General features: G+C 29.6%; 1 long non-coding RNA gene across 1 annotated transcript in view; it reads right to left on the reverse strand.

Moving 5' to 3' along the window:
- The window catches only part of LOC132944971 (uncharacterized), a 69,489-nt gene that overhangs the window by 30,515 nt on the left and 23,229 nt on the right, over positions 1-15,745 (reverse strand). Inside the window, exon 2 of the long non-coding RNA XR_009664500.1 lies at positions 13,873-13,927. This is a non-coding gene — a long non-coding RNA (uncharacterized LOC132944971). The remainder of the gene's footprint in view (positions 1-13,872; positions 13,928-15,745) is intronic.

The raw sequence follows: 15,745 nt of genomic DNA on the forward strand, positions 1-15,745 counted from the left end.
TTGAAAAAAAGGAAAACAAGTGAAACCGATTTTTGATGTTATGAAAAACGAGTAGGTAGGTATACTCGGCCGCTTGTCCACTATTAAACGTCTAATCAACTTAATGACATAACTAGACAATTGATTCGCATTTCGTAGTATATTATAGCGATGCGTGTCGAAACAAAGTATTAGGTAGCTATTAAATGAAGAATCGCAAGGTAAATCAATTGTATGTTATATAGGTAGTAAATACTTATTATAATATTATATACCTACTGAAAATAGTCACGTTTCGTCGTTTTTATACTATTATAAAAATAAATTGTAATGATATATAGAACGTCCGTATGTTAAAGTATACGCGGTACAATATGTTTACACATAACTAAATGGAAATCGGTGTTGGTATTCGATCGACCACAACGAGTATAATAATTATTCATAAATACTAAATAGACATGTTATAACGTTTAAGTTAAAAATACAACGAGTATAATATAATATCTATAACATTTTATGTGTAGAGTTACTAAACAAAAAAAAAAATTTTAATAATAATAATTCGCTCGGGCGGTAAACCTGAATTCAAAATGTAGCTGAAATTAATAAAAAAAATTATCTACGACACTGCAAAGTAGTAACGACCGTAAATAATACCATAATCACTCTATATACAATTCGAAAGATTATTTATCAAATTTTAACCGTGCTACGTGTAAATTAGTATTCGTAAAAAGTATTTTAATCAATTCTGGTTACCTTTACGTATTATGGATTATGTAGTCCATGACAAAAAAAAATTCACAAACACTACTCTGATTCATTATATATTACTATAAAATATCTAGGATTGTATATTGATTCGCGTTTAAAATGGAAAAATCACATTGAACATTTAATATCATTAAGTCGTAAATTCTTTCATATTTTTCGTAATCTTAGATCTATACTCGATAAAATACAATTAAGAATAATTTATATCTCACTCGTGCAATCAGTTATTACGTATAGTATTGAGAGTTGGGGTTGTGCTTATGATACTCATTTAATAAATTAAAAACAACTATGAATAAACTAATTAAATTTATATTAAAGTTGTCTAGCTACACGTCAAGTACTAATACTATATATAAGAAATTAAATGTATTTAATTTTGATAAGCTGTTTAAAAAAAGCGTATTATTACTCATATATAAGCATAGGAATGTTGTACCGATATGCAACCATAATGTAAATACTAGATTTAAGAAAAATATAAATATAAATATTCCTAGATTTTATAAATATTTTGGTTTCAAAACCACATTGAATACTGCTATTACTCTTTGTAAAGACTTAAAAATTAATATTAATACCTTATATATACCGTATTAACACTACTCTAAGTTCTAATGTATAATTATTAAATCCATGCACTGTTTTCATTTATTATTATTATATAACTATTATAACTATTTTTTTTCTCTCTTTCTCTCTCAAATTAACTTATTCTTTTCTGTTTTAGCCTATTTATAATTATGTTTAATATTTAAATTTCTATATTAAGAACTCATCACCTTCAACCCAAGCTCAGCATATAAAAGGTGAGCAGACAATACCTATTATAATTATAATTTCAAGTGTATTAATTGTTTTGTTTGCAAATAACTTCTAATCCTAATTCTAATTACTATCGTCTACGTTCGAATGTGTCTCGTGCGGTTGAATAATTATTATTATTAATAACATTATACATCTGTAACGAGCACTTCTAACTACGTATTCAAATATCGCGACGTAACCCGACTAAGACCACTCAGACACGTGCGAACAATACATAATAATATGTAGCCATAAAGGTAGGTCAATAATATTGTGGAGTATTGACGCCACCCGGCCACCTCGGAAAACGTCTTAGGTACACCGTCGTCTCGGTCGCATCGTTTTCGTAATAATATTAAAGGTTTAGTGTATATTTTGCCTCACGACGACATAATATTATTATAATCGGTCTTCGGAAGCCTTCCGGTGAATACGAGACGTTATCGTTAACACGTGAAATCCGTTACTTTATAATTCAACGAACTGATTTTAGTCATCTCCCAAATCATTTACTATACCTAGGTACTTAAATTATACTAGTTGCAGAAAACCGTGGATATAAAACTATTATTTTGATATAAAAAGTATATTGTTCAATATAAAAAAATTTTAAAATTGATACAATTTTAAATGTTTATTCTCCTCAAAGATTAAACTTGAAAAAGTGCTCCAATCGATGCACAGTTATCTTGTTTATGCGTTCAATCATCTTAACATTTTTTTAAACCGGACGTTTGGAAGTAGGTACTTACAATTCTGTCAGGCGTACAGCACACGTACAGTCGACGAATTGATTTTGAATATTTTGATCTAATTAAAATTAATGGCATGTTCATATGGCGGGTGCGTAATATGAATGATGCGGTTGATTGTTGTGGAATATTCACACACACTAATGATAATTTACTACACACACAAAGACGAGCGGTGACAACGGGGGACGAAAAAATTGCTTATACACAACCCCTTAAAAAATGAAACGTAACTTTAATAACGACTCGTCGATAAAATAATATTATACTAGGGGGGGGGGAGTACGTCCAACCGGCGGATGCTCCAAGTTTTTATGATGACCACAAACAAATGTTCCACCGTCACTCTTCGTGCCTGACTGTATGATATATCTATAAATAGTTTAATATTATTATGCACATTACGAAACACGTAACGTTGGTTTAGGCACGTATAGGGCGCAAATGCGCATCAGACGGTTTGTGTACGACGGCGGTAAAGGCCATATTATTATTATTATTATTATTATTATTATTATTATTATTATACGAACTGCGCTCTATCACAGATGACGCAATAGTCTATCGTGTGTCTATTGTCCCGAAGTCTGAGTCGAATAACGTATTTTTTAACACGTCTTATGAATAAAATATAATATATAATAGTCCAGTGTTTTAATACTGAATTTATTTATTTATTTTTATTTATTTTATCTTCGTCACTATAAACCAATCATTGTCGCGTTTTCGGTAAAAGGTGTGTTGGTAAAAGGTTGGTTTAACATTTTTTTGTTTCATACATGTGTATAACGTGTACGACGATATGAAGTTATAACAACTCGTCATTTTTGAAAACGAATCAAAATATCTTTACCTTTAATTTATAGAGAATTATAGTAAAAATCTAATAATCAAAGATCGAATCAATATTAAAATAATTATTATTCTGACAGACATTAAATGTATAATACTTAGGTATGTCTAATTATTATAACTACTGGTCCACAATTCGATTTGTGTACACCGTACTTCAATCATCAAAAATGTATTATTTTGCTATGGAATATTAATTTTTATTATTAGAATTTTCTTACTTAGAAATATTTACAACCTCTATTACTTTTATAATAAAATACAATAAGTAAATTAGTAAATTGAATGAATGTATATAGTAATAAATTATGATAACACAAAGTGGCAAGATTAGAGGAAATACCTATCCGTTGATATTACACAGCACAAATAATAATAAGTATAATATAATAATAAGAACAATTCAGAACAATATATTGTTATCTTTTGGAATATGAAATTAAAAATGTATGTCGACGTGGTTAAAAATAAAAATTAAAAATCGATAACGATAAAAAATGAAAATATATATTAAAAACACATAAATTACTCGACCACCAAAAAAACGGCTGTTTAGTGGTAGAAGAATCATCCTGTAAGTACAATTAATATCGATTTAACGCTGTAATTTGTACTAATAACTATTATATTATTATATTCTTCTCGACGCGTATGTCTTCTGACCTTTTCGGGATGTGATTAAAATTTAACGTCTTGTTTTAAATCAATTTCCACGGATGGCCTGCAAATCGTCACTTTAATATTATATACCTCATAATGTGCCGACGGGGAACGATAAAAAGGGGGGAAAAATCCATCGATTTCATTTCCGTCCCGAACACTGCCGCCGTAGGTAGTATATATATAGTATAAGTGGTATACTGCAGCGTGGTATAATATATAGAGGATTTAGCGATATTATACGATTACACGTCTTTAATGGCATTCGTGTTTAGAACGTAAATATTGGGTGTTTATCGTACGCACGTATTTTATTCATTTTTTATAGGCGTATAGTATCTATAATAATATTGTATGCCGTATAGGTACTTATATTATAAATTTTTTTTTACCCGTCTTGTCTCGAAAAATGTGATAGCGTACACAGATACCACACACACACATACACATATATATATATAATAATATATAATATACGATATGCCATACGTACGGGGATGCGGAAGATATTTTTTTTCCTCGCCCGTTGCGCTATTATACAGCTGCGGATGAGCCATCTTATAATAATAACATATAAGCAGTAAAAATCGGGGTCAATTCCCGAGACTCACCGCGTCATAGTCTTATCATTATATTACTATATTATTGTTTTATTTTCGATTAAAATAAATTTTTCTTTTTAAATCGTTCGTGCGTCCAGTGCGCATGCGTCCCGACAACTATTATCATTGCGGAACGGCGTTTACTGTGTTTTTATTTTCTCTAGTGGCAACTCTAGGGGTAGGACGTGGTACTGTATACCGTTCGAATCTCGCGCGTCGTCTACTAGACGTAATCCAATTTGTTACATTTATAACGTCTCCCCCCCGGCGACGGCCTTTTTTCCCCCCAGAGAACATAATATATAATAAAATATATATATGTACCTACCAGCTACTGCTGCTGCACAATAAATGCATAGCTTTATTATATATCTGTACACAGGTGGTATACGGTACGTTCGATGGAATCGACTGAACTCAACGATTCTTTACGTCGTATACCTACCATATTATATAATAATCAAATTTCGTTTCGGATATCAAAGGAAATTGTTGACCGACGCAGCTGCAGTAAATAGCTTGCCTGCTGCGATCTAATAAAACGGGCACGATTGGCTATTTTTTTTTTTTACTTTTTCGTTATTTTTAACGCCTAATAAGATAAATAAGCATTTCACCGTTCGCTTTACGTGTAGTGCGATTGCTACTCGTGTTGGAAAAAAAATGCCTGCGTTTACTTTGTTTGATTATCGCTTCGTGTGCTTACTGTAGAGAAACTTTGTTGACAATTATATTGGATATCGATAAGAACAAAAAATAAAACTAAATAATCCAAGTTTCAAAGCTAAAAGTGCATCTGGCCTGTGCTCAAACATAATATATACGGGGTGATTCATTTATCGAAGACGCTCATTATTTCAGAAAAAAATAGAGTTTTTAAAAAAATTTTAATATTGTATTTTAAAAAAAGCAGGTAAGTGGACGTCGCTCTGCTGTATAGTAGGTTACAAGTGTGACAATGTATAATGGATTATATTAAACTTGAATTCAATGATATAATATCATTGTATAAGAAAAACAATTCTGAGCGGAGGCGGTTTATCAGTCTGGATTTTTTAAATTTGTATTATTTATTATAGCCTTTAAGTTGAATTTAATATTATAATATTATAATTTTTTATTTGTTGCTATGGTGATGAACAAATCGTTAGAAATTAAAATCCTATTTTTCGTAATTAGTCAGTAGTTTTTCCCGTGGCATTATATGACTATTGAGAAAATCGAAAAAACGACCTTTTTAAAGTACCATCTTGATCCAATTTGCTAAAAGTTAAGGTACTATATGTTGAAATTAAAGCACTCCATCTGGTAGAAATTTTGTATACAGGATAAAAAAAATAAACACCATTGTAAAACCACTAGATCCCTCGCTCCGCTTAGAATCTAAAATAGGTATAATTAATACTATAATTTCATTTTTTTTTACAAATTTAGTACTCGTATGTTATTTGTCGTTTCTTTTTATTTATTAGCTTTTCCATTTCCCTGTATAGTTTTGTGCCATGGTACAAGTGATATTATATTCTGTAATAATCACTTATGATTACGGTATCATAAGTGATTATTACATCGTAAAAAAAAAATCACATTAGACGAGTTCAACTATGTCTGTAGGTTATATATATATATATTTCGGTATTATAAAGTTTTGAAAACGTGTTCGTGGTTATTATTAAAGCGCGGATTTCTATGCAATTGCATATTTATTTCCTTTTAATATTTTTGGATTTTTGTCAGTATTCTCTACGAATCATCATAATTTGAAGCAAGTGGTGAAATTTTTTTTTGCATATTTCTGCATATTTCAATGTTATTGCATAATTTTGCATATTTAGGCAAAATTCAAAATGTATTGCATATTTATTGCATATTGAAGCATGTTAACTGATAAACGTCATAGCTTCACTGAAGAAAAACTTGAAATGCATATGATCATTCATTTTAATAGTAAATAAAATTTAAAAAATTTAAAGAGAAATTTGTATAAGTATTTAATATTTTAGTATTTAAGTAATTAATTGTTATAAGAAGTTTAATTTGTAAAATTTTAAATAAATAAAAAAAATGAATTTCATGATTTTTACTGCATATTTTTGCATATTTTCATGATTTTTACTGCATATTTTTTGCATATTTTCATGATTTTTACTGCATATTATATGGCATATTTTGATACTTTTTAGTGCATAAAAATCCGCGCTCTAGTTATTATTTACCCTCTATAAGTAATTACCAATATTGTATACTTAAAAAAAACCAAAATAAATTCTTTTCATTACCTAACGATATAAAAATATAATATTATATGATTTACTTTATATATACTTGTCAATATTTATATGATTTTCACTACAACCATCACTTACCCTACTTAATTATGTTCTCGTATTCTATTCTAGTTACATACAATTTATAATAAATTGTATCATTAAGTATCTCGATCTATGCAGTCCATTACGGTAGTCCTAATAAATTTAATTTTATTAATTAATTTGAGTAATCAGACGTATTCTATTCATTCCTAAAGGTGTGTATATTTTGTTTACAGATCACTTCTGCGTGAATAATAATTAATAATTTTAAATATTATTATGGTAAACTGTCAGTTGGGATGATTGAAAAAAAATATCCATGTTACGTGATAGGTACCCAGAAAAATGTCTATATTATAAGTAAAATGCTGTCTCTTTTATCTATACCTGGATTATTTTGTTATATAATTAACTCAAGTGTCAGAAATCCAACGAATATTTTTTTATTAATATTCCATGGTATGGTATATATTTCGTAATGCATAAGAAATGAACTTATTTTTCCATTAGGATTGAAAAATAAATAATATATTTTTAAATTAATGATGGATGAATGACGTTTCGTTAAGATTGAGTATGCAAAAGAAAGAATTATGATTACCAACGAGTGTCACATACCTATTGCAGATAATTTCTTAGTGTGGTTAATCGATATCGTGATATAATTAAGAAGATAAAATAATTATCTCACTGTACAGTGTATACACAATACACATAATATTATTGTAAATACGATTTATATGAATATTCAAATTTAGAGAATTCGTGGTCGATAACATAAATACTAGATTGTATTTTTCATAACCTATCAAATTATCATTTTTTTTTCAAAATTATTAGAATTATAGTATAATAAAATAATATGAAAGGGGGACAGAGTGGCTGAGCAGACTAAGGCTTCGGTTGCGACGCGCGCCGACGCCGGTTCGATCCCGGCTACGGGCGGCATTTTTCTTCGGGCAGTCACGGTGTCCGGAGAGAAAGGCCGCCATCCCCCACCTGGGCATGACAGATACCTAAGGGTGCCCACTTAACAATTCTGCCAAACACAGACACTCACGTGTAAAAATTCACCATTCAAAACCCTACCACCACCATAATACAACCCTGCAAACAGCTAATAGCCATAATAGCTGGGATTAAGGATCAAAAAAAAAAAAAAATAATAATAATAATAATAATATGAAAAAAGCCGTAGCCCAACCAGTAAGTAATTGTATAATTTGTACTTAATTATAATAGTGCGTATTAATCAGTCACTTCATTCAAACAACTTGGTTATAGGTATATCATGAAATATAGTTGTACGTACTCAGTTAATAGGTATTATATTGATTCATTAAATTTATTAGATTGAATAATTAGTATTTTATCAAGTTCAATTCGTTTTTCACCTAAATCTAATATTCAGGCTTTGGATGCTTTTCGAATCAACTATTAATGTGGTCGTAATAAAAATGAAACTCGTAATACGCTACGTATTATATTATTTTTTTTTTGTGTTTTAAACAAATACTGAAAAATATACCATAAAACAACATGACACACATTTATGGAAAATAGATAAATTTCGTTGCTACTGAGCATCATTATTATCGCTTCACAATCACAAGTACTCGGCAACATTTGTTATGGATAATTGATGAAATCAATTGACGCATCCATCAAAGAACTTCAATAGTCGTTCTACAGTTGGTTAGTTAAACTCGATACATGAAAGTAACTTTGGTGGTTGGAAAAATGTATATAAAGTACAAAACTTACTGATTTAAATTTCAGAAAAAATAAGATCCCAACAGACTTCTGAATAGGTCTTCTGTGCAATGACTGTAACGGTTTTTTCTTTTTTTTTTACATCTCGGCGGATACTTTCACCGTCAAGTTTTATTTTTACCATTATGAATCGTTCGATTCGTTTCTTTCAAAGAAACGTAATTATTATTATACATCGAAACCATACAGATACAAATCAAAATATATATTTTTTAAAACTTTTATATTGACAACGAAAACACGACGAGCCATTTCAACATAACGCAATTTCTTTTTTTTTTCAATTCTAACTACAATATCAGAACATATTATATTATTTTCTTCTATACCGTTTTCGTCCCTTTTTTCTAATATTGAAATTCCGGATATTAGCGCAAGAAAAAATATACCAAACTGCATCATCATCATCTACCCTGAATATTAATAATGATTGGACCGCAGAGGTGTTATTTATACAAGACCGATATATTATTATTATTATTATTATATGTATATTCACTCGGCGGTCGTTTAGAGCACGCACAGAAATTCCAGACATTTATATTGGTTGACCATTTCCGAATATATTAACGTCAGTAGAACCAAGCATTATATACCTACATCCTTCTTTCCTTCACTTTCTTCATTTCATTTTCTGTAGGTTTTTTCTTTTTTTCTTCTCCACTATACCAATGGGGAACTCCATTATTTATCAACCCGACAAACCCTTCGATTCATGCGAGACGTTTTCCGATTTATTTTACAATGAACTTTAAAGAGCCGACTCAGTCGTAAGTGCTTGAACAATAGTAATAGACTTTGTATTTTTGACAAATCGCTACTGGACTTCTATATTACATATATGTAGCACGGAAGTTACTTTTACAAATAGACGTACTCAGAGAAACTGAAAATTTATAAAAATAATTTAAACATGAACATCGTTCCATAGAAAGATCATACGCAATATTGGCATAAAAATAAATTTGTTTTTGAAATATTTTAGCTAACGATTATTGATGGGTGGCAGTCCTAAACGTACTATTGTTTTTGCAATTATAGTTGGGCCCTCTATAATTATTATGGTTAAAAATAATCGCAAACGCATCCGAAACCATTAGAAAAGTTTGAACTGCTGTAATAATAAAAATGGTAATTTAAAAAAAAATTAAATAATATTAAGTAGATAGGTACCTAACCTATATTATTTTGTAGAATTATGTAATAAGCTTCTTAAGCGCATGCATTTATGCAACGACAAACTAAACTTGAGATAAGTTACATTAACAAGCCCATAAACGTAATTCGAATGTAACTTGCAATTTAAAATGGTGTATATAGTATGTAGAATGTAGTCTCTTATAAGTAATTAACTTAGAATTACATAGTACTAATAAAACGAACAGCTATAATTTAATAAAAAGGTAGACAATTTCAGGTTAACACTTTACATACTAAATTAAAAGAACACACCGCAAGTAGTCTATAGATGAACAAGACCCAGAATAAATTATTTATTTAATAAATGAAAATTAAATATAAATTGAATTAGACACGTTTAGACGCATTGTATTTTATTTCAATCCAAATTCATTTTAATGGATATATATTTTTATTTTTATTTTATTTTTTGATACCTATATTGAACTAGCATATCTAATGTTATTATTACTTAAAACTTAAAAAATTAATTCAATTATAGTCCCTGCATTTTAAAGTTTAAACGATAAAACTTAAAAATTAGTTGTATTAATTTATATTATACGTTTATTTTATATTTAAATAATTTTAAAAAACCAATGGCTCTAATTATTATGACCATACAATGGAGAAGAGTGTATTGGTTTTTATCTAAACAACATTTTTATTAAAATAAAATAAATTGACTGTCTCTTAAATCAAAAGATGAAAATACAATTTACAAATAAAACAATGGATAAATGTTAAAATGTATTTTGTTCAGAAATGGCGAAAACAGTAGAGGAAAATATTAATTTAATAAACATAACTGATAAAAAGATAAACATTCAATGGCAGTAGTCGTAACGTCTTATGAATTATGATTAAATCTTAAACGTCTCTATAAACATAAGAAGACACAATAAAATCTACCCGTTAACTGAGATAAACTGCGATGAAGAAACCAAAGAACACGATACAAACAAACATATTTATGATGACAATATATGAAACCAATTACTACAATATTAATGTATAAACGGCAAACGCAACGATTAAAAGGCGCAGACATAAGTCATCGATGTGTATATGTCATGTATAATAATACATATTATAATATATCGTATACATATATGTCTCATGTAACGAATATATATATATTTAAAATAAATCTTAATTTGTACTGGTTTAAATACATCAAAGGAAGTATTATTTTTTTATTTCTAAAAAAAAATAACAATTTGGAGGGGAAAATGACAAAAGATTCTAATTTATTTTCATTCCATTCCATTCCATTCCTACTCTCTTTCATATAATATTTGATATGATTCCATTTTAAAGCTCCTGGAAAGAATCCCAAGACCCTTTGTGAAAAACGGTTAAATTTAAATTGTACCGTGGTACGTTTAATTTTAACACCGGCATGCACCCTCCCTTACCAACACCATATCAATAATGTTAAACGAACTCGTCGTTTTCAGTTATTTTTAATTGGCTTCAAATTCAAAAGGCGGTAGAATTATACCTGCCATACACACTTTTTTGTCGGGTCTTTTTTCTTTTCGGTGTATTTCAATTATTTGAATGAAACAGTTTCTTGGAATACAAAATGAGAATTTGTGAATCTCAAATCTCCCGTTTTGGTAAGAAATTGAAGTGTAAAGTAATAATTGTTATTTAATAAAAAAAAAAAAAATATATTATACGTCGTAAGGTATAAAGTGTAAAATATTATAACAATGCGTTCAGAACTCAATAATATTTTCACAATGAAAACAAATATCGTAAACATCGTCGCAGTTAGTGGCGTTCGAACGAACGGAACGAACGACTATTATTCCGGCCGGAATGATGTTATATAACATTGTAATATTGTTGAAACACGCTAATAACCACGTACCTATAGGTAACACGTCATGGTTTCGCCTTCGTAAACTGTATCCCGCCTACATTTAAATAATAAATATATTACAAGACTGCGGCCGCGTGCGGGACGTGGTGGGTAAATACATATCATAATAATAATATTGTAGGTGTTATTATCGGGAGTGCGAGTGTTCGTTTTGATTTTAAACTTGTGCGCCTCCATTACCATTTTTTTCATTATATTATTATATCCATCGGATATTGCTTCCGACACATGGTGGCTTCCGATATGCCGGCTGTTAAACATCCCGGTTATTGCGGCAAAAAGTTTACCGGACAAAGTTGTTCGGTACGCATTATATAATATGTTAACAGGCCGCATCGTCAGAAGTAAAATAGGATATGTGGTGACGCGTATGAGGGAAGTTCGATAAGTGTTCGCTCCTTAAGTAGTCCAAAAACGAATCTATCAGTGCACCGAATGTTCGCGGTGGGGGGGGGGGGGGGAGGAGGGGGTAGACTACTACGAGAGAAACAAGATGGAATAATGATCAGTATGCGCTTGCTATAAATCAATCCCGGGCGCGTGTACAACTTGTAAATTCTTTAAAACGTTTCCCGCTGTTGGTTATTGGCCAGTGTGAAACTTTATCTGGTAAAAACTTTTTCATCTCGCCGTCTTGCTATCTCGCCCGCACTGCACTTTCCGACCCCCTGCTTTATATATATATATAAATTTCCCTCCTGTAAAAGTTTCGTGTTCGACAGACTATTGCACCAAGTCGGCGGGAAAAAAAAATACAGAATTATCCGGTGATGTATTTTAACCTGGACATTTGTAAAATCACCTCGGAGACAGTTTACGGCCGACCGGAGGGGAGAGGCGAGAGATTTAAATGTTTTGGGTCTGTTTTGGTAAAGCTATATTATAGATTTAATGATTCCGTTTCAGACGAGTCCTATTTCTCACGAAAAAAAAAATATAATATATACAATCACGCGTATTTGCAAACAGACACAGTATCAGCTGATGGTCATGTACGACGTTTCGGGACTATTGTGTCATGAAAATAACAAATTATATTAATTATTGTCAAACAATTGTTTATTTTCTTATCACTAGCATTGTACGAAACTGTAGTATCTAATTACAACGTTTTAACACATTTTTTTTTTACTATCAGAAAATTTTCATTTATAAAACCTATTTTATTTTGTTATAAAAAATAGGGTTTTAAGTGGATGTTACACAAACCGTCTCCATCCATCGAAAGAGATCAAGAAACTGTTTGTCAAGTCCCACGGGCTCAAACTTTACACTAGAATACGTAAATCTTATCAAACCCCTCGGCCCAATCTTATTATGAGCTCCACAAGCTTTGTCGCAAGTTATACCTTTAACGCGACACAATTGTCTAATGCATGTATACTTTTTCCAGACTTGACAATTGTCATGTGAACGTTTTAAGTTTATGAAACTTTTAAGCGATATTATTTTTTCTTACATTAATAAGTGCTTAGCTCAAACATAACATAGATTATATTATATTATTTTAAGTTTTGCCCTCTCCAAATTCTGAAATCGAAACTCGCGGTTTTTTGTGTTTGATTGGTATAATAAATCGTATTATGAACAATCGTTTGTGTTTTAATGTCGTGTGGAAAAACAATACTAAAGCGTATAAATATCACAGAAACCAAAAAAAAAAAAAAACAAAATCCCTCCTATAACTTATAAATTATTATAAGAGGTTCTTTCCTACGGGACACATCTGATCTATTAAACACGTATTCTCTCCAGTGGGTTAATTTCCTGTGACACGGTAAGACCACCGTTAAATAATCCCATTACTAACTTGATGGGTTCTATTTATCCCACCAAAACGGTAAAGGACTAGTCGACCATAGTAATAGTCATATATATATATGATACCCAAACGTAGAAATTTCAATAATAACATTGGTAGGTACAAGTGTTTGTGTGTGTGTGTGTGTGTATTTTATCAAAACCATAGAGTCTATATTATTGTACGGTTTAGGATGATAATAAATAAACGTCGCATACAGGTCTCAAGCCCACACCACTGGAATTACCTCAGTACACCAATGGCGGTTATGGTGGAACGGTTTTCCAGTTCGTTAAACGCATAGCACACTGTGTTATCGTCCAAACGAGGGTTGCGCACGAGGGTTAATAATAATCAAGCATATTATTATGATGGAATGGATATCGATATTATTTTCATATTGGTGGTTGTTTCGTTTAAACAATTTTTTTTACAATAATAATATTATGATATGGTCAGCAGCCGGGCAGTATGTATAGGTACTTACTCGAGTAGCAATTGGTTTCGTTTATTTTCTGCGTTATGATCAGATAAGTTGATAGCTGTAACAAAAATAATACATACCATGGTAATATTTCCTTTTCAAATTTTAATAGTTTTTTTTTTCAAATAATTTATACAATAAATATATTTTCAAGAACTCCTTGATATTCTTACGAAATTTTCATACCTACTAGTGTTTTTTAAGTTCCCATAAATACGGTAAATACCAACAGATATCATACATAGTGTTTTTTTTTTTTTAAATTAATACCAGTTGATAAATAATGAAAAAAAATTGTAATTTACCAACAACCTCTTGAAGTAAAATATAACTCCAAGAATTCTATAAATAATATTATATTTTATATTTAAATTCTAAATTGTATATATTCAGTATAGGTTAGTGCGTATATTTTTGGTGTAATAAATTACGTTTATTATAAAGGAGACTCAGTTAACACTTACACGGTATAATAATACGTGTCTGGTACAAAATGGTTCCAAGTCACGTCGCTCTCGAAAATGATATTTCATTCTCCATACGAAAATACTTGTCGTTTTTCAATAGCCCATCAATTCATTCTTAATATATCATATTGACATTGTTAGGCGTACATATTACTTAATATCAAAATGGGAAATTGTATAATCGATTAAAATTTATAAAAATAAAATGTACACTTAATATTTTATTGATCATATTATTATATTTCTATGTAGGTATAGCACAATTTGTAAAAAAGCATTAGAATTAAGAACTTTAATAGAATTAAACCAATGAATTCTCACCATGTTTATCTAGCCATTAAAGTCATTGCGATGGATGTGTTAAATTTGAATTCAATGAATTCGTCATTGCATATGAAAAACGATTCTGGGAAAAGAACGGTGTGTGAACCGTATTTCTAAAGATATTTTAGATTTATATAAGTAAATATAAGTTTTAGGATTGATTATAAATACTTAAGTAATTAATACCATGTCACTAGTATACGGTAGGTTGAACTAACTTTTTCAAAAATATCACATACCTACACTATATAATAAGAATTATTATAGTATTAATAAACATTATATTATAATAGTATGCCTATTAATAATTACTATTGATGACATATTATTATTGTATGGCAATACCGACGTACCTTAGAACGGTGTAAATAAGTTCATAGTATAAAATATAACTTGACACGAGTCTAAACATTTTAAAAATGTCATTGTGTTAAGAAGACAATAATATATACGTGACGACGAAAAGTTGCAAGTCCCTACGGCAAATATTTATTGAATTACAACAATATAAGAAAAATCGTTTGAGAAGAAATCGTTATTTTACGTTTGAATAGGTATGCAATTTAGTCATAACTTGTACTTGAAACACTCATAAAAATGTTTGTGGCTTACTATCAACATTTTATCTAAAGGCATTTCAGTAAAACAAATTATATAGAATCTTGTATTAGGATTTTTAAGCGTAAGATTTTACAATTAAAAATTGAAAGAATTTTTACTAAAACAATTTTTGTCTTCTGATGGATTTTATCAATTTTATTAACATCAATATAGCTTATAAAAAAAGTTGTGATTATGTATTTTCGATACTTTTAATTTGTTGGAAGAACATTTTTAAGCATTTTTACTTGGGCAAATATATACAATATAATATATAAATGTATATAACTATATGACGGAAAAACTAAATTTCAAACAACTAATGAATTATATATACCTACTGGCTATTTACAAATGTATTGTTACGACTATAACTATATCACATGTTTAGAAATAGTTTATTCATTTTTGGAGATAAAAATAAATATTTATAATTTGTAATAACATTAGCTCGATAGTTAAGATATAGATATAAGTTGTCTTGT

The sequence above is a fragment of the Metopolophium dirhodum genome, chromosome 5, assembly GCF_019925205.1.
Source record: "Metopolophium dirhodum isolate CAU chromosome 5, ASM1992520v1, whole genome shotgun sequence".
Lineage (NCBI taxonomy): Eukaryota > Metazoa > Arthropoda > Insecta > Hemiptera > Aphididae > Metopolophium > Metopolophium dirhodum.